Source organism: Hordeum vulgare, unplaced genomic scaffold, assembly GCF_904849725.1.
Source record: "Hordeum vulgare subsp. vulgare unplaced genomic scaffold, MorexV3_pseudomolecules_assembly, whole genome shotgun sequence".
NCBI classification, from domain to species: Eukaryota; Viridiplantae; Streptophyta; class Magnoliopsida; order Poales; family Poaceae; genus Hordeum; species Hordeum vulgare.
Genome location: NW_025422709.1, coordinates 1 through 19,200, shown reverse-complemented (window position 1 = coordinate 19,200; position 19,200 = coordinate 1). Strand labels below are relative to the sequence as shown.

Here is a 19,200-nt window from a genome sequence, read left to right as displayed (position 1 = left end):
ACATAGCATCTCGACATATTCCACTCGCCTTTCCTTCATTTCAATCTTCAAGAGTAGTTATCGATGCATTATATACCTCACACAACGACTTAAATGTGGAAATCAGACAACTTGTAATATGTTTTGTACAATTTCGTACCATCATGGTATATTTTTCTCTTATGTGAAACTGAAAAGTTGTTTAAATAGTGAAATCGACATATGCTACCAATCCTGCTTCATTTGTTGCTGTCAAAGTTGTCTCTGCAGCAGTATGTAGCTCCTCCAAAAACTTATTTTTACAAATGATATAATTTTAGCACATTTTCTTAATCTTTTCATTCATTACTGTATATTTCATACCGTGTAAACTGAAACATTTTTCAAACATGATAAAAGTCATATTACAACGGCCTTTCCTTCATTTCATACTTCGGGATTAGTCTTTGCAGCAGTATGTGGCTCCTTTTATATAGGAATCATATATCTTTAGCACCATTTTCGTAACCTCTTTATTCATCACTCTAGATTTTCACTTCATGTGAAAATGAAAACATATTTGTATAGCGTCTCCACATATTCAACTCACCTTTCCATCATTTCAATCTTCAAGAGCAGTTACCGTTGCATTATATACCTCACACAACGACTTACATGTGAAAATCGGACAACTTGTAATATTATTCGTATTGTTTCGGTCCAACATGGTATATTTTATCTTATCTGAAAATATATTTTTTAAATAGACAAATCGACATATGCTAGTAATCACGCTTCATTTCTTGCTTCCGAATATGTCTCTACAGCAAGATGTAGCTCCTCCAACAACTTATATATGAACTGATATCATTTAACACTTTTCTCGTAACCGTTTTCTTCATTACATGTAGATTTTCTCTTGCCGGGGAAGTGGAATATTTTTCAAATAGGGTAGTCGCCATACTACAACATCATTTTCTTCATTTCATACTTTGCCACTACTTTTGTGCAGCAGTATGTGGCTCAGCCTTATGTAGGAATTATACATCATTAGAATCATTTTCGCATCATCTTAATCAGTCAATTTAGATTTCCGTTCGTCTAAAACTGAAAATTATATTATATGGCATCGTCGACAGATAACAGCAGCCTTTCGACCAATTCTATAATAGATGATAGTTTTTGTTGCATGATGTACCTCAAACAACAAGTTGAATGTAGAAATCAGACAATTCGTAATATGTTTTGTACCATTTCAATCCATCATGATATATTTTCTGTTGTGTGAAATTGAAAAGTTGCTTAAATAGAAAAATTTACATATGCTATCAGTCTTGCTTCATTTGTTGATGTCAAAGTTGTCTCTGCAGCAGTATGTAGCTCCTCCAAAAATTTATTTGTACAAATGATACAATTTTAGCACGTTTAGATAACCTTTTTATTCATTACTCTAAATTTCCATATCCTATAAACTGAAACATTTTAAAAAAAGGATAGAAGTCATATTACAACAAACTTTCCTTTATTTCATCCTTCGGGATTAGTCTCTGCAGCAGTATGTAGCTCCTCTTATATAGGAACCATACATCTGTAACACCATTTTCGTACCCTCTCGATTCAACACTCTAGATTTTCACTTCATGTGAAAATGAAAACATATTTACAAAGCATCTCGACATATTCCACTCGCCTTTCCTTCATTTCAATCTTCGAGAGTAGTTATCAATGCATTATATACCTCACACAACGACTTAAATGTGGAAATCGGACAACTTGTAATATGTTTTGTACAATTTCGTACCATCATGGTATATTTTTCTCTTATGTGAAACTGAAAAGTTGTTTAAATGGTGAAATCAACATATGCTATCAGTCCGGCTTCATTTGTTGCTGTCAAAGTTGTCTCTGCAGCAGTATGTAGCTCCTCCAAAAACTTATTTGTACAAATGATATAATTTTAGCACATTTTCTTAATCTTTTCATTCATTACTGTATATTTCCCTACCGTGTAAACTGAAACATTTTTCAAACAGGATAGAAGTCATATTACAACAACCTTTCCTTCATTTCATACTTCAGGATTAGTCTTTGCAGCAGTATGTGGCTCCTTTTATATAGGAATCATACATCTTTAGCACCATTTTCGTAACCTATTTATTCATCACTCTAGATTTTCACTTCATGTGAAAATGAAAACATATTTGTATAGCATCTCCACATATTCAACTCACATTTCCATCATTTCAATCTTCAAGAGCAGTTACCGTTGCATTATATACCTCACACAACGACTTACATGTGAAAATCGGACAACTTGTAATATTATTCGTATTGTTTCGGTCCAACATGGTATATTTTATCTTATCTGAAAATATATTTTTTAAATAGACAAATCGACATATGCTAGTAATCACGCTTCATTTCTTGCTTCCGAATATGTCTCTACAGCAAGATGTAGCTCCTCCAACAACTTATATATGAAATGATATCATTTAACACTTTTCTCGTAACCGTTTTCTTCATTACATATAGATATTCTCTTCCCGGGGAAGTGGAATATTTTTCAAATAGGGTAGTCGCCATATTACAACATCATTTTCTTCATTTCATAGTTTGCCACTACTTTGTGCAGCAGTATGTGGCTCAGCCTTATGTACGAATTATACATCATTAGAATCATTTTCGCATCATCTTAATCAGTCAATTTTGATTTCCGTTCGTCTAAACCTGAAAATTATATTATATGGCATCGTCGACAGATAACAGTAGCCTTTCGACCAATTCTATATTATATGATAGTTTTTGTTGCATGATGTACCTCAAACAAAAACTTACATGTAGAAATCAGACAATTCGTAATATGTTTTGTAACCTTTTTATTCATTACTGTAAATTTCCATATCCTATAAACTGAAACATTTTTAAAACATGATAGAAGTCATATTACAACAACCTTTCCTTTATTTCATGCTTCGGGACTAGTCTCTGCAGCAGTATGTAGCTCCTCTTATATAGGAATCATACATCTGTAGCACCATTTTCGTACCCTCTCGATTCAACACTCTAGATTTTCACTTCATGTGAAAATGAAAACATATTTACATATATAGCATCTCGACATATTCCACTTGCCTTTCCTTCATTTCAATCTTCAAGAGTAGTTATCGATGCATTATATACCTCACACAACGACTTAAATGTGAAAATCGGACAACTTGTAATATGTTCTGTACAATTTCGTACCATCATGGTATATTTTTCTCTTATGTGAAACTGAAAAGTTGCTTAAATGGTGAAATCGACATATGCTATCAGTCCTGCTTCATTTGTTGCTGTCAAAGTTGTCTCTGCAGCAGTATGTAGCTCCTCCAAAAACTTATTTGTACAAATGATATAATTTTAGCACATTTTCTTAATCTTTTCATTCATTACTGTATATTTCTCTACCGTGTAAACTGAAACATTTTTCAAACAGGATATAAGTCATATTACAACAACCTTTCCTTCATTTCATACTTCGGGATTAGTCTTTGCAGCAGTATGTGGCTCCTTTTATATAGGAATCATACATCTTTAGCACCATTTTCGTAACCTCTTTATTCATCACTCTAGATTTTCACTTCATGTGAAAATGAAAACATATTTGTATAGCATCTCCACATATTCAACTCACATTTCCATCATTTCAATCTTCAAGAGCAGTTACCATTGCATTATATACCTCACACAACGACTTACATGTGAAAATCGGACAACTTGTAATATTATTCGTATTGTTTCGGTCCAACATGGTATATTTTATCTTATCTGAAAATATATTTTTTTAAATAGACAAATCGACATATGCTAGTAATCACGCTTCATTTCTTGCTTCCGAATATGTCTCTACAGCAAGATGTAGCTCCTCCAACAACTTATATATGAAATGATATCATTTAACACTTTTCTCGTAACTGTTTTCTTCATTACATATAGATTTTCTCTTCCCGGGGAAGTGGAATATTTTTCAAATAGGGTAGTCACCATATTACAACATCATTTTCTTCATTTCATAGTTTGCCACTACTTTGTGCAGCAGTATGTGGCTCAGCCTTATGTAGGAATTATACATCATTAGAATCATTTTCGCATCATCTTAATCAGTCAATTTAGATTTCCGTTCATCTAAAACTGAAAATTATATTATATGGCATCGTCGACAGATAAAAGTAGCCTTTCGATCTATTCTATATTACATGATAGTTTTTGTTGCATGATGTACCTCAAACAACAAGTTACATGTAGAAATCAGACAATTCGTAATACGTTTTGTACCATTTCAATCCATCATGTTATATTTTCTCTTGTGTGAAACTGAAAAGATGCTTAAATAGCAAAATTTACATATGCTATCAGTCCTGCTTCATTTGTTGATGTCAAAGTTGTCTCTGCAGCAGTATGTAGCTCCTCCAAAAATTTATTCGTACAAATGATACAATTTTAGCACGTTTAGATAACCTTTTTATTCATTACTGTAAATTTCCATATCCTATAAACTGAAACATTTTTAAAACAGGATAGAAGTCATATTACAACAACCTTTCCTTTATTTCATGCTTCGGGATTAGTCTCTGCAGCAGTATGTAGCTCCTCTTATATAGGAATCATACATCTGTATCACCATTTTCGTACCCTCTCGATTCAACACTCTAGATTTTCACTTCATGTGAAAATGAAAACATATTTACATAGCATCTCGACATATTCCACTCGCCTTTCCTTCATTTCAATCTTCAAGAGTAGTTATCGATGCATTTTATACCTCACACAACGAATTAAATGTGGAAATTGGACAACTTGTAATATGTTTTGTACAATTTCGTACCATCATGGTATATTTTTATCTTATGTGAAACTGAAAAGTTGTTTAAATGGTGAAATCGACATATGCTATCAGTCCTGCTTCATTTGTTGTTGTCAAAGTTGTCTCTGCAGCAGTATGTAGCTCCTGCAAACACTTATTTGTACAAATGATATAATTTTAGCACATTTTCTTAATCTTTTCATTCATTACTGTATATTTCCCTACCGTGTAAACTGAAACATTTTTCAAACAGGATAGAAGTCATATTACAACAACCTTTCCTTCATTTCATACTTCGGGATTAGTCTTTGCAGCAGTATGTGGCTCCTTTTATATAGGAATCATACATCTTTAGCACCATTTTCGTAACCTCTTTATTCATCACTCTAGATTTTCACTTCATGTGAAAATGAAAACATATTCGTATAGCATCTCCACATATTCAACTCACATTTCCATCATTTCAATCTTCAAGAGCAGTTACCGTTGCATTATATACCTCACACAACGACTTACATGTGAAAATCGGACAACTTGTAATATTATTCGTATTGTTTCGGTCCAACATGGTATATTTTATCTTATCTGAAAGTATATTTTTTTAAATAGACAAATCGACATATGCTAGTAATCACGTTTCATTTCTTGCTTCCGAATATGTCTCTACAGCAAGATGTAGCTCCTCCAACAACTTATATATGAAATGATATCATTTAACACTTTTCTCGTAACCGTTTTCTTCATTACATATAGATTTTCTCTTCCCGGGGAAGTGGAATATTTTTCAAATAGGGTAGTCGCCATATTACAACATCATTTTCTTCATTTCATAGTTTGCCACTACTTTGTGCAGCAGTATGTGGCTCAGCCTTATGTAGGAATTATACATCATTAGAATCATTTTCGCATCATCTTAATCAGTCAATTTAGATTTCCGTTCGTCTAAAACTGAAAATTATATTATATGACATCGTCGACAGATAACAGTAGCCTTTCAACCAATTCTATATTACATGATAGTTTTTGTTGCATGATGTACTTCAAACAACAAATTACATGTAGAAATCAGACAATTCGTAATATGTTTTGGGCCATTTCAATCCATCATGGTATATTTTCTCTTGTGTGAAACTGAAAAGTTGCTTAAATATCAAAATTTACATATGCTATCAGTCCTGCTTCATTTGTTGATGTCAAAGTTGTCTCTGCAGCAGTATCTAGCTCCTCCAAAAATTTATTTGTACAAATAATACAATTTTAGCACGTTTAGATAACCTTTTTATTCATTACTGTAAATTTCCATATCCTATAAACTGAAACATTTTTAAAACAGGATAGAAGTTATATTACAACAACCTTTCCTTTATTTCATGCTTCGGGATTAGTCTCTGCAGCAGTATGTAGCTCCTCTTATATAGGAATCATACATCTTTAGCACCATTTTCGTACCCTCTCGAGTCATCACTCTAGATTTTCACTTCATGTGAAAATGAAAACATATTTACATAGCATCTCGACATATTCCACTCGCCTTTCCTTCATTTCAATCTTCAAGAGTAGTTATCGATGCATTATATATCTCACACAACAAAGATGAACATTTAAAAACAAAAAATCGATGAACTTTTTTTGGATCGTTGATCTTTTTTCCAACATCGATGAACTTTTTTCGGGTCGATGATCTTTTTTCCAACAAAGATGAACATTTAAAAACAAAAAATCGATGAACTTTTTTTGGATCGTTGATCTTTTTTCCAACATCGATGAACTTTTGACGGATCGATGATCTTTTTTCCAACAAAGATGAACATTTAAAAACAAAAAATCGATGAACTTTTTTTGGATCGTTGATCTTTTTTCCAACATCGATGAACTTTTTTCGGATCGATGATCTTTTTTCCAACAAAGATGAACATTTAAAAACAAAAAATCGATGAACTTTTTTTGGATCGTTGATCTTTTTTCCAACATCGATGAACTTTTTTCGGATCGATGATCTTTTTTCCAACAAAGATGAACATTTAAAAACAAAAAATCGATGAACTTTTTTTGGATCGTTGATCTTTTTTCCAACATCGATGAACTTTTTTCGGATCGATGATCTTTTTTCCAACAAAGATGAACATTTAAAAACAAAAAATCGATGAACTTTTTATGGATCGTTGATCTTTTTTCCAACATCGATGAACTTTTTTCGGATCGATGATCTTTTTTCCAACAAAGATGAACATTTAAAAACAAAGAATCGATGAACTTTTTTTGGATCGTTGATCTTTTTTCCAACATCGATTAACTTTTTTCGGATCGATGATCTTTTTTCCAAGATCGATGAACATTTAAAAACAAAAAATCGATGAACTTTTTTTGGATCGTTGATCTTTTTTCCAACATCAATGAACTTTTTTCGGATCGAGGATCTTTTTTCCAAGATCGATGAACTTTTTTAAAAATCGCCGAACTTTTTTATTATTAACTATTTTTAAAAATGAATGAAGATTTTTCCAAAATCGATGAGCTTATTTTCTGAAATTATGAACGTTTTCTAAAATCAGTGCACAATTTTTAGAATTGACTGAACTTTTTGTAGTTTGATGAACTCTTTTACAAACTACTCCCTCCCTCCGTTCCTAAATATAAGTCTTTGTAGAGATTTCACTAGTGGACTACATACGGATGTATATAGACATACTTTAGAGTATATATTCAATCATTTTGCTCCGTATGTAGACCCTTAGTGAAATCGCTTAAAAGACTTATATTTAGGAACGGAGGGAGTAGTTAGCATGCACGTGCAACGCACGACTAACCGAATAATTTATAAATTGCTTTTTATATTAAAATTTTAGCAATGCCTCTACTTTAATCCTCAATCGAAACAACTACTCGTATTTTGTAATGCCACAGTTCTAAAAATTGTGTTATCAAAATTTCAGATTTAAATTGTGTTCTCAAACATATCATAACCACTTCATTGACCTAAAACAGGCTAAACCCCACAAAGTAAGTGTGAAGAGACACATGGTATGAACACTCTCTTATAGATTATTCATTATAAAGATGGCAAGGTCTCAAATGAATTCAGAATTTAATATTTGTTCTTCAAGAAAGTCTAGGAAGCAACACAAAAGTAATGAGAGAAAATAATAACACATCAAAATAAGTGTCAATAAATGTGAATATAAAGGATCATATGTGTGAGAATGCATCTATAAGAACAAACGCATCAACACAAATACTATACAACATTTACATAAAATTGAGAACTCAGATACGCAATAAATTATGAAATTTTGAATCCACCATCCTCCTTTCTCAGTGGATAGGCAAAGCGAGTGTACCACCAGAGCGGCATAAATAAAGCCATAACAAATTAGTACTTCCTTATCTCTCCCTGTATTATTATAAACAAACAAAAATCAGACAACAAATAAGATGGTACCATTTAAGTGAACATGTGAGATAGTACATAATGCTCAGGGTAAGAAATATAAGACCGGACTACAGATCCCCAATATGATGGTATGGGAATGTCTACACACTCCAGCATTCTCAAATCTAGGCCCTGCAAAAGTTTCAAACCCCATTGTTTAGATGAAACTGTAACTGGCCATCTCCAATATGAAGATTGTATAATCCTCTTTAAAATAAGGCACTGATGGTTGGTAATCTGAAACCTAGAAGAGTATCATTAATTGGGTTCGCAAATAATCTTTTGCTTTGATAGTCCAAGTAAAATAGGCATGTGTCTCAAGATTGCAGTATATATACAAGTATACTTTTGTTCCTTTTCCAGCAGCATTTTGATTGTCCCTCACATGTCTATGCTAAAACAAGGCTATGCTTACAAATATTCAGTGCTTATACAACCAAATCCTAAAATCATAAGGAAGACACTTGTAATTTGCAATTAAATGGATTGATGAACATATTTATCTTTCACAACTCTAGCTTGGCCAGTAGCAAATAATATAGATTTTGAAGTACTATGGTAGATTAACTCTTGCGCGCAAACATTCAGTGCCAGCTAGGATGAAGTGTGAATTGGCAGTGTTTGTTGAGGACACCAGAGGATTGTACTCTAGGAAAAGGTTCAGAAAAACTTTAAACACTTCAGCTCACTTCCTCAATGGTAGCCAATGAACTATAGAGCATACTCAGTGCAATCTCTTTCCATCCTACCGATCAGCATGTACCCAGTTCTCCATACAAGTGACCGACTCCTCAAAAAATATATAAAATCAATCACAAATTGATAGAGAAAAACGAATCACCTGGTGCCCTTCCCTTCCCTGCAGCAAAAGACCACTTCTTCCCCAACATGGAAATCTCAAGGCCCCTTCCACCACCTGTAATAAAAACAATATTCGAAGTTAGCATCACATTATCAGACACGTGCTACAGAGATGCCGGTGGCACACCAAGGCTGATGCAGGTTGGGTCAAAGTCATACTCACACATGTGTTCATTGCAAAATCATTGATCTGGATCCTTATTGAAATACAACAAAGAATCCATGTAAGAAGAAACCTGAAAACCAGAGTACTGCACACAACCAGTGGCGAATCCAAGGGGGGGGTGCTTCAACAGGCTTAAGCTGCCCCTCCAAAAATTAGAAAACAAAAAATTGCTAGTATTAATCATAAAAAAACATTATCTAAACTAAAAAACTGATAGTTAATGTTTTTTTCTTCACATTGTTAACATTGAGACCTCCCTTTATTTTCTGTCAAGATTCGCCACTGCACACAACCAATCAGCTAGCTTACCCTTTTGCATGGCTAACAACTTGAAAATATTGCCTACAGATATAACAAGAAAATAAATCTATTACAAATGATTTTGAAAAATCTTCTAACTGGTTAAACTTAAATGTCAAACGTATATGGAAATATAAGAAGCTCAGGCTCATACCTTTCTTTATCCTTGAACACATACTGATGATTAGCCTAGGTGCCAAAATCTCAATTATTTGAAAATAGTTCAGCACTTTGTGTGGCACTTGATTTTGCCAGCAGGTGCTAATCACATAAACCTGCATCGTGTTGGCAAATTATTCAGGACAAACCATGGAAGAAATCACATGAAGTCTATAAAACTATTATCCCATCTACTAACAAAAAGTTGCTGGAATAAATTGTATCAACAATAATACTGTACAATTGATTCTGAATATAAACAAACAACAGAAGAATTGATTCAAAGGGAATTGATTCAAGCACGCGCGGCAGCCAAGTCATCCTAGCCTGCGATAGAAAAAGTACTACACAATAATAATTGGACTACTAAATAAGGCTAGAAGCAAGATGAACCCCAGCAAAATAAAAATGCCAAGTCTTACATCTTGAATCATCAGAGTGGCTGCGCTCCATTGCAAGGTCAAATAAGCTTTGCAGGACAAATGCAAGCCGATCACATGCAGTTTCAGTAAGAGGAGCAAGCCATGATCGTGCAGCCGCGCGTGCTATCTCAGCAACTGCCTCAGTCATCCCACTGTTTCCACCTCTTCCAGCATGGGCAAGTAATATGTTCGCAATACCCACGCTAATCAGCCGCTCGCACGCGTTTACCAGGAGCACCAGACTCGATCTGTGAGGGGAACGAAGGGGGGGGGGAAACCCTAGAAGAGGTGAAGCGCGTCACGCACCTGGAAGCGGCAGCGGGGATCGAGGGCGGTGGGGTCGTGGACCATCTGGAGGACAAGGGGGCGGCGAGTGCCCATCTCGACCCGCAGCGGCGCCCGGAGCAGGTCGGCCACATAGGCCGTCGCCTCGGGCTCGGCCGCGTCGTCCTCCCCTGCCGCCTCGGCGACCTCGGCGACGAGGTGCGTGAGCAGGGACACCTTGCGCGCGAGGCGGAGGCAGTCGGCCCGCAGCGGCTCCGCGGCGGCGCCCACGGCCGCGATCTCCCGCACGATCTCCGCGACCGCCCCGGCCGTCGCCGTCATCGCGCCGCCTCGGGTCAGGACTCCGCGCGGAGGACGGGAAGGGGGGGGGGGCGGCGGGGAAGAGGAGGGGGAGGGGCATGCCAATCTCCAATGTCAACGTCGCCCATGATCCTAATGGCTGGATGGTCGTGTGATTACAGGGGACGTTGCTGGGCATGTTCTCCTCTTTTTTTTTCTTGCGTGATTGGAAGTTTCGTTGGTGGAGTATGTTCAGCCAATTGTAATTGCTAAGTACACCCAGCAGACGGTGGATTAACGAGGGCTGTTAGATTAAGATCTGTGGGATTAATCGTGGGGTGTTGATTGGTTATTTTTTTGGTGGGGCGTTTGATGGGGTGTCTGTAGTGTAATTCTTGTTCGATTGTTTAATAGTAGTATAGATTACACAATTGATTTTCATCCGTGGCCGCGCATGTTCTTCGGCCAGCCCATCTAGACGCGGCTGTAGGCGCCGGTTGTGTTCCCCGCGTGCAATAGGAGCTCCCTCCACTTATAGTGATTGGAAGCAAACAATCGACCACACATGACTTAAATAGGTAAGGTAAGTGCGGCCCATTCAAATTGATACATTATTTATTTATTTATTATTTAGAATTCTGTTTAAAAAATTATAATCAAAGCTACTAAAATAAGTAAGAATATTTTCTGTCATAAAAAATATTTACACATATAAAAAATAGAAAAAATAATAAAGGTTCATGTTTTTTTAAATGCAATTTACAACAATGTTGGTGTACGTTGAAAAATGTTGAAGCGTGTATTCGTTCATAGGGATGAATATGCGCATGTATACGAACATTTGTGAATGTAATGTGTTTCTGCGAGAAGAAGAGATATCATCATACCTGAGCGACATTTTCAAAGAGGGAAACGACACCCACGGGCATTGACGCCACTCTCAGTCAGCCTGCCCCCCAATCCCCCTCTCCTCCGAGCACGGCGACGGCGCCGCCGCCCGCCGGCGTTCCATGGGGATTCGCAACACCCATCTGTTGTCCCAGGCATCCAAACGGAGGATCCTTGCATCTCCTTGGCGGCATGGCGTGCGCTGTCCACTCACCCACCCAATCTCGCGCATCAATCTCAGTCCGGCCCAACGCAGGGAGTCCACTTCTCTCCGTGTTGTACCTTCAGGCTTGAGTTGAGTTCAGCCGAGTAAAACTGCATCTTAATTGAGGTGATTATTTTCTGGGTTTCAACTAGGGGATGCTCTTCACTGTTATGCTCCTACCCACCACCAGCAGGCAGGCAGGATATTAATACCCAAACCCAACTACTCCCTCTGTACCATAATATTTGTTGTATTTTTCCCCAACAACAAATATTTAGGAACACAGGGAGTAGTTACTTCTTGAGCGTCTACACATTCTAGCCAAAGGCACTCTGAACTAGTTCTTAAGCAAAAAAATCTGAATTTGGTTCGTTGTGCAATATATTTACACATGAGCGAAAGACCCTGGTTGTTACTTACCACTATAAATAATTGTCTTCAAAAATGTTGTAGGGTTTCCTTCTTGATCTGCAATCTGCATCGCCTAGTGATTAATCTAGTAAGTAGGTCTCATGTTGGGGGCACATTTTGCAGGTCCCTCTGCTTGTGTGGATCACATGGCATTGAATGCCCTGCAGTGAGTAGTTGATGAGTAGTAATTGTGGTGATGCAGAGAGAGAGAGAGAGAGGGCAGTCATGATTTGAACAGGGCCTCACAGGTGAAATATCTGTCCAGGATGTAGATGTATTGCTGAATTGCTGAGGGGAGTAGAGTGCTAGTACTTCTCTTGGAGAGTTTGACAAGGTAGTAGTAATAGATAATCACCATTGTCTCTTCTAATTGGTTAATTGGTTTGTGTACATATAACATAACATCTGTCTCTTGAACTTCCTCCTTAATCAGTGTACAACTCCATAGTCTTTCATTCCCAGTGGGTGACAATCTCGGCTTGGTTTAGGCTAATTATTAATGGATCAATAATCTCTGGACAAACTTATGTGTGGAGGAAAAAATTGGCTGGAAGGAGGACTGGAGGCTCCACATCACATGTGAACAGAATGCAGAGCAGAGGAGGCAGCAGCAGAACACGCCCTCTCTCTCTCTCTCAATTATTGAGAGCTCTCACTCACTCCCAGCTCTATTATTGAAGCGCCTTTCTCCTCCTCATCCTGGGTCGATCCAGCCACCACCCGCCGCCGGTGAGAAGCAGAGCACAAGCAGCTTGCAGATCAGCGAATCCAGGAAGACGGCGACGCCGATGGTTAGTCTAGACTCTAGTTCCAATCCATTCTTTTACTCCCTTAGAGCTGCAACATGATGCTTTCCACCGGATGGATGGATTTCAAGCTGCAACCTGATGCTTTCCACCGGATGGATGGATTTCAAGCTGCAACCTGATGCTTTCCACCGGATGGATGGATTTCAAGCTGCAACCTGATGCTTTCCACCGGATGGATGGATTTCAAACTGCAACCTGAAGCTTTCCACCTGTGCTTGGTTCCTGCAGGCTTGGATGTTTCATTTCAGTCGCTTTTACTCAAAGGTTTATGTCGTGATATGCTAATTTTTTTCTTGGAAAATGTTGTGATATACTCCCTCTGTAAAAAAATTATAAGAGTGTTTAGATCACTACTTTAGAAAATGATGGAAATATGATGTAGGGTCGTCATGTGCTTGTGACTGTTTTGTTTGACTCCACACTGATGAAACCTGAATGCTACTACTATAACTGTCTTCTCTCATAAGCTAAGAAAAAAAAAGGTGGTTACATTTCCTTTTTCTTATGCAACGTCCAGGTCAGGATATATCATCTTGGAGTTATGATATGTGCGGTTGTTTTTCAGGCACATGAATTTTCAGTACCTGGGAGATTGAGCAAGCAGGACCAACCTGCTTAATTAACTTGGTCTCTGCTTTGTGTCGCGTGCAAATCAAACCAGGCGCGTCGTCGCTGCCGGAAGGATCTACTGTACAGGTTGGTTCTCCCCTTTTTCCAGGTGATGTGTGTGCTTGTCTTGTCATGAGGGTGAGAGAGCAGAGAGGGTGACGTGAATTTTGGCTGAGACTAGACTAGACTGCTGCTTGATGCTGCTGCAGAGTGGGAGAGATAGATAATGAGGATAGATCGATGCTGCACTGCTGCTCTACTTGTTTCGGTGCTCATGTTATTGTCCCTGATGCTCTTGTTTCTACTTATTTTACAGGTTCTTCGTCACAGCCAAATGAGCCATCGACCTATATGGACAGAGACAGAGGGATGTTTGATGGTTCTATGGAATCAATAAAATAAAATGTAGGTGTGTGAGATCTGTTAATTGGGTTGGACTGCACAAAGAAATAAGGGGATGTTGGTACTAGAATGAGAATTTGGTGAGTGAGATTTGGTCACTTGGTTGGAGTTGCCTTCAGCAACCATCATCTGGAAAATAAGAAAACCTCGAAAAACCATGGCAGAGGCTGTTGTCGGGCAGCTGGTGATGACGCTCGGGGCAGCGCTCGCAAAAGAGGCGGCCACCTATGGACTATGGTGGAGCACTGTTGTGCAAGGAAGCTGCGGCCTTGAGGGGTCTCTTCGGCAAGATCCGTCGGTCCAAGGCGGAGCTGGAGAGCATGCAAGCGTACCTGCGGGAGGCAGAGCGGTTCAAGGACACCGACGAGGCCACATCCATCTTTGTCGGCGAGATAAGCTGGAGGACTCCAAGCATGGAGGGTTCGCTGGCAAGATGAAGAAGAGGATGAAGCATATCAAGACCTGGCCGCGTCTGGCAGCAAAGCTCCAAGAAATCGAAGCCAGCTGCAGGATGCCAACCGGAGAAGAGGGATTACGCAGTCTCTGGTTTGTCTTAGGTTTATCTAAAAATGGATGTATCTAAATACTAAAATATGACTAGATACATTCATATCTACATAAATTTAAGACAAAAAATTTGAGACGAAGGGAGTATAACTTACCTCAAACAACAGCCATGTCTGCCATGTCTCTGTCTGTGTTCGTGCAGATAGGTGCATAGAACGCCAGCATGATAGTTCACCTGGCCAAAGAACTTGTACATGCATGCGCATCATCGCCTGACCTTTGGGATTTTCATGTGCACACAAAGATGAAAACTTAATTGGTCGTTATGGCTAGGTACAACCTATAGAAAACTATATTTAATTCGGCTGATATCCAGATGTATAGTATTTGAACAGCAAGTCCACGTCGCAATCGTTTCCTATTGCTTTTTTAATTATCAGAACTTTTCATGTCCGTGGTTTCTTTTAGCCTGAACGTATTTGTTGTAACATCTTTTTGCCTTCTTTTTTCTTCGGGACTCTGCACGTAAACGTTTCTTTTGTACGTACAATTTTGTGTAAGATCCTATCAAAGTTCTTTCCTTATTTAGTCCTAACCGTAAATTCAGATCCGACAGCTTAATTAGTCTTGATAATGTGGATTAACATGGAGGCTCGTATGATGCATCCAATTAGTAAATATAACATATAAGATAAGATAGAAGATATAAGATGTGCACTGCTAGGAAGGCAGATTGTGACAGGGGCTACCACTTGCGTGTTGCGGTACAAAGCAGTGGACAGCAAGGATATCAGCTTCAGGACCATATCAGCATTATATTCCTGGTGTTGGAACACAAGACTCTTCTGCCCCATCTATTGGGTAACTGACAGTGTCCACACATCTTCCAGTTCGAGACATGGCAATGTCAGTGTTATTGAAATTTCCACACGAGTGACATTTGACAGGACAAGAGTCGACTATGCAGTCACTAGAACACGGCATGGGGTTCCATCAAATAAGACTTGGAAATATGTTGAATTATTATCATGAGAGCATGGTCATATGCTTCTGGAAACCCAATCTTGATTTATGTTGTTGTAAATTAAAGACCCTCCGTCAATGAATTTGCGATTGAATGTTATTTCTTGGGGGGTCTTATTTGTTGCACTGGAAATGGAATGTATGTAAGTTAGCTTCCAAGTAATGTTGATTGAATGTTCATCCAATAATGCAAAGTTCATCTGTTTTTCTGAGAAAAGGAACACAAAGTTATCTAAACAAATATTTGTTTCTACAATAAGGAATAGAGGTGCTCTTTTTCTCATCTGTCCCATCACAGGGGGGGAATCCATCCTTCCGAGGAACCAGACGAGTGGTTCTGACATGTATATCGACCGAAATTTGTATATAAGAGTAAACAAAAAAAATCATATATGTTGAATTTAACTGAAATTACTCTGTTGTTTCTGCAATAACAAGTGCAGGACTAGGAAGGCAGTTTGTGACAGGGGCTGCGGCTTGCTAGTAGCTTCAGTCTTAGGGTAACATATCACAGGACCAAAAGATTTTTCTGCCCCATCTACTGGGTAACTCACAGTATCCACCCATTCTTCAGAAATTGCAACTGTCACTGTTACTAGAATTTCCACACTGTGACGGCACCCCTTGTCGCACACACACACAAGTACCGTTTGACAGGACTGGATTGCGCCAAGTCTATGCATCCAATACAACACGGCAGGGAGTTCAATTAAATCAGAGTTGGAATTATTATTTTTCCTGCCTACGATCGAAGACGACGTGTTAGAAGATCAGCTGTGGCATGTGGCTCTGTTCTTGAATGTGTTATTTAATTCCATGACCCGCGACGATTTCTTAGTGGCAAAGAGGGGGAAAAAACTATCTATCTATGTCTTCGTGCACAATCCTGAAGGTTAGAATATGCGAAACTTCAACAATGCGAATTATGCAGCTGGAAACGCAACCTGGAATGATGTTTGCTGTAAACTAAAACCGCATCTCAATGAATTTGTGATGAAATTGGAGACCAATGGTTTTATGGGTCTTTCATATGCAAAAGAAAAGAAAATGCATGCAAGCTAGCTTCTCAGTGGCAATCTTCATCCACTAACTGTATGTTCTGTGAAAATGTTTCTCAACAAGAAAAAGGCAGCCTTTTGTCACCTCTCATAGACTTATTTGTATCAAGAATTTACTATTCAAGTAATATTTTTCATCATAATTTATCAAGAGTAATGAACAAACAAATAGATGGATGTAAGATTTCATACTTATTTGATGAAGTTGCTCCGCACAGCAAGCAAGGCAGTTTGTACAAAGCATCTATACTGGGTTGGTATTGTTACAACAATAACTTTTACAGATAAGTGCATCACTCCAGGATACATACATATACACATACATACATACATACATAATAAGTTAATACCACATATTGTATCTATACCTCACACATCGTCTTCCTCTGACACCACACTCAATCCCTCCTCCGAGACCGCCGTCAGCTCGGAGGTGAAATGGTAAGAGTCCTCCACATGGATGTGTCCTTCGTCACAAAAAAAACGGCCTTGAAGGCATCTGTAGGTCATCAACCCCAGCCTCCAGAATCTCAATGACCTCGCTCATCGTTGGCCGATCACGAGACCTCATCTGAATACACCATAATCCGACAACACACAGCTTCTTCTCCAGCTCGTGCATGTCGGCAACAACTGGAGATATCTCACCCGCTTCTTCCCGAGTCAGCTGGTCGTACACCCATGACGGATAGTACGCCTGACTTGAGGACCCCATGTTTGGATCAGCGTTCCTTCTACCGCCAGCCATCTCCAGCAGCAGCATCCCGAAGCTGTACACGTCGGACTTGCTGGATATGACGCCGAAGCTCCGGGATATCATCTCGGGGGCTATGTAGCCAACGGTTCCCGCATGGCGCTCAAAGGAACGAAACTGTCGCCCCTCGGGTACAGCTTGGCAAGCCCGAAATCTGCGACCTTTGGGACGAAATTGCTGTCGAGAAGGATGTTGTGCGGCTTGATGTCAAAGTGTAGAATCTGCATGTCGCACCCTTGGTGTAAGTAGTTGATCCCCCTGGCAATGCCCAGAGTGATCTCGTTGAGCTTGTCCCATGAGAAGCTCTTCTCAGCAGAGAAGATGTACTTGTCCAGAGAACCATTGGGCATGTACTCGTAGACTCAGGCCCTTCGCATTTCCTCCGAGCAGAACCCCATGAGACGCACAACGTTGACGTGGTGGATCCTGCCGATGGTGGAGACCTCGCTGATGAAATCTTCTCCATTGCAGTTTGAGTTGCCCTCCAGCATCTTCACGGCAACATGGACACCGCCTGGGAGTAGCACGCCCTTGTACACGGAGCCGTAGCCCCCTTGGCCCAATTTATCTCTGAAATGGCTTGTGACTGAAATGATGTCTGTGTAGGCATACCTCGTAGGGCCAATTATTTGTTGAATCCTGAGGAACTTCTCAACTGCATCAATTATGATCCTTGTTTTCCAGTACTTGTAGGCTAGGAATATCCATACAGCCAGGGGTGCCAACAAGAACCTACATAGTACTGCCCAACAAGGCGACACATACAGATGTAAGATAGATGAACGTGTCGTCATATGTGTATGTCCTAGATTGTGGCCATGACGATTAAAAATATGTAAATTCAATTTTGGAAGTAAAAGGCATATAATTGTCACGTACCGAACAAGAACTTGGGAATAGCAATCGCAGATACTATGGTCACAACGACCAAAACAAACTGTGTTGTGAAGTAGTGATCGTCGGACAATTGAGTCACACATTCTAAGAAGTGCACTTCACTCCAGAAAAAAACATGAGCCCAATTCACAATGCCCGCACCAGATGATTGCTCCTTGAAGTAGCTGCAAATTATACCATTTTAAAGAAATGTATTTAGAAGGGAGCATGGTTCTATAGATAGGGTAAATTCCATTGTGAACTAATTCAATCCCATTTGCGCACAACAACAGTGTTCGATTTCGCTACCATGTAATTCAACTATACGTTGTATTTGGACTGTTGTTTTAAAATTTGACATAATCTGACCTATGCCCGACATGGATGGAATAGTGCAATTGATTAACAGACCTTTGCTACTGTTAGAAAAGTAATTTGTCTGTATTGAAGGCCCAAGGGGCATATATATATTACACATGACTTGAGGTGCAAAAAAAGTAAAACATAGACTAATAAGAACTCCTAAACTAATACTAATACTTCCTAACACACTCCCCCCCTCAAATGCAAAGCGTATGCAATAGCATTGCATTTGAAGAAGTGTAATACTAAAAAAATGATAATCCAAATCCGCGTCTTGGGAGTGTCGTCGTAGCATGAAGAGTCTTCAAAACTTGTGAGTCGCCGAAGGAGATAACGAAGAGATGGCACATCAGAGGTAGACACCGCATCACTTGAAGATACAAGATAAGTATCAAGAGAAGATGGGTTATCAAAAGAAGATAGCACATCAAGAGAATAAAACATTGTGCAGAAAATCATAGTCCACGACAACCGACGGCGAAAGAAGCTCGGTGGTTAAGGCACGATGAACATAGATTGACAATGCAAAAGAAGTCCAGAAAATCCTATAAAAAACAACAAGGGCAAATAAGCCACAAAAGTTGTATAAAAA

The 19,200-nt window shown here is 38.8% G+C and overlaps 1 long non-coding RNA gene and 1 pseudogene across 1 annotated transcript; both read right to left on the bottom strand.

Moving 5' to 3' along the window:
- Positions 1–8,308: 8,308 nt before the first annotated feature.
- LOC123423055 lies at positions 8,309–9,364 on the bottom strand. The gene is made up of 3 exons (XR_006620876.1): positions 9,256–9,364; positions 9,073–9,147; positions 8,309–8,363 (listed from the first exon to the last, which is right to left on the bottom strand). It is a non-coding gene; the product is annotated as an uncharacterized LOC123423055 (long non-coding RNA).
- A 7,760-nt stretch (positions 9,365–17,124) lies between these two features.
- On the bottom strand, positions 17,125–17,949 carry LOC123423056 (annotated as a pseudogene).
- Positions 17,950–19,200: the final 1,251 nt, after the last annotated feature.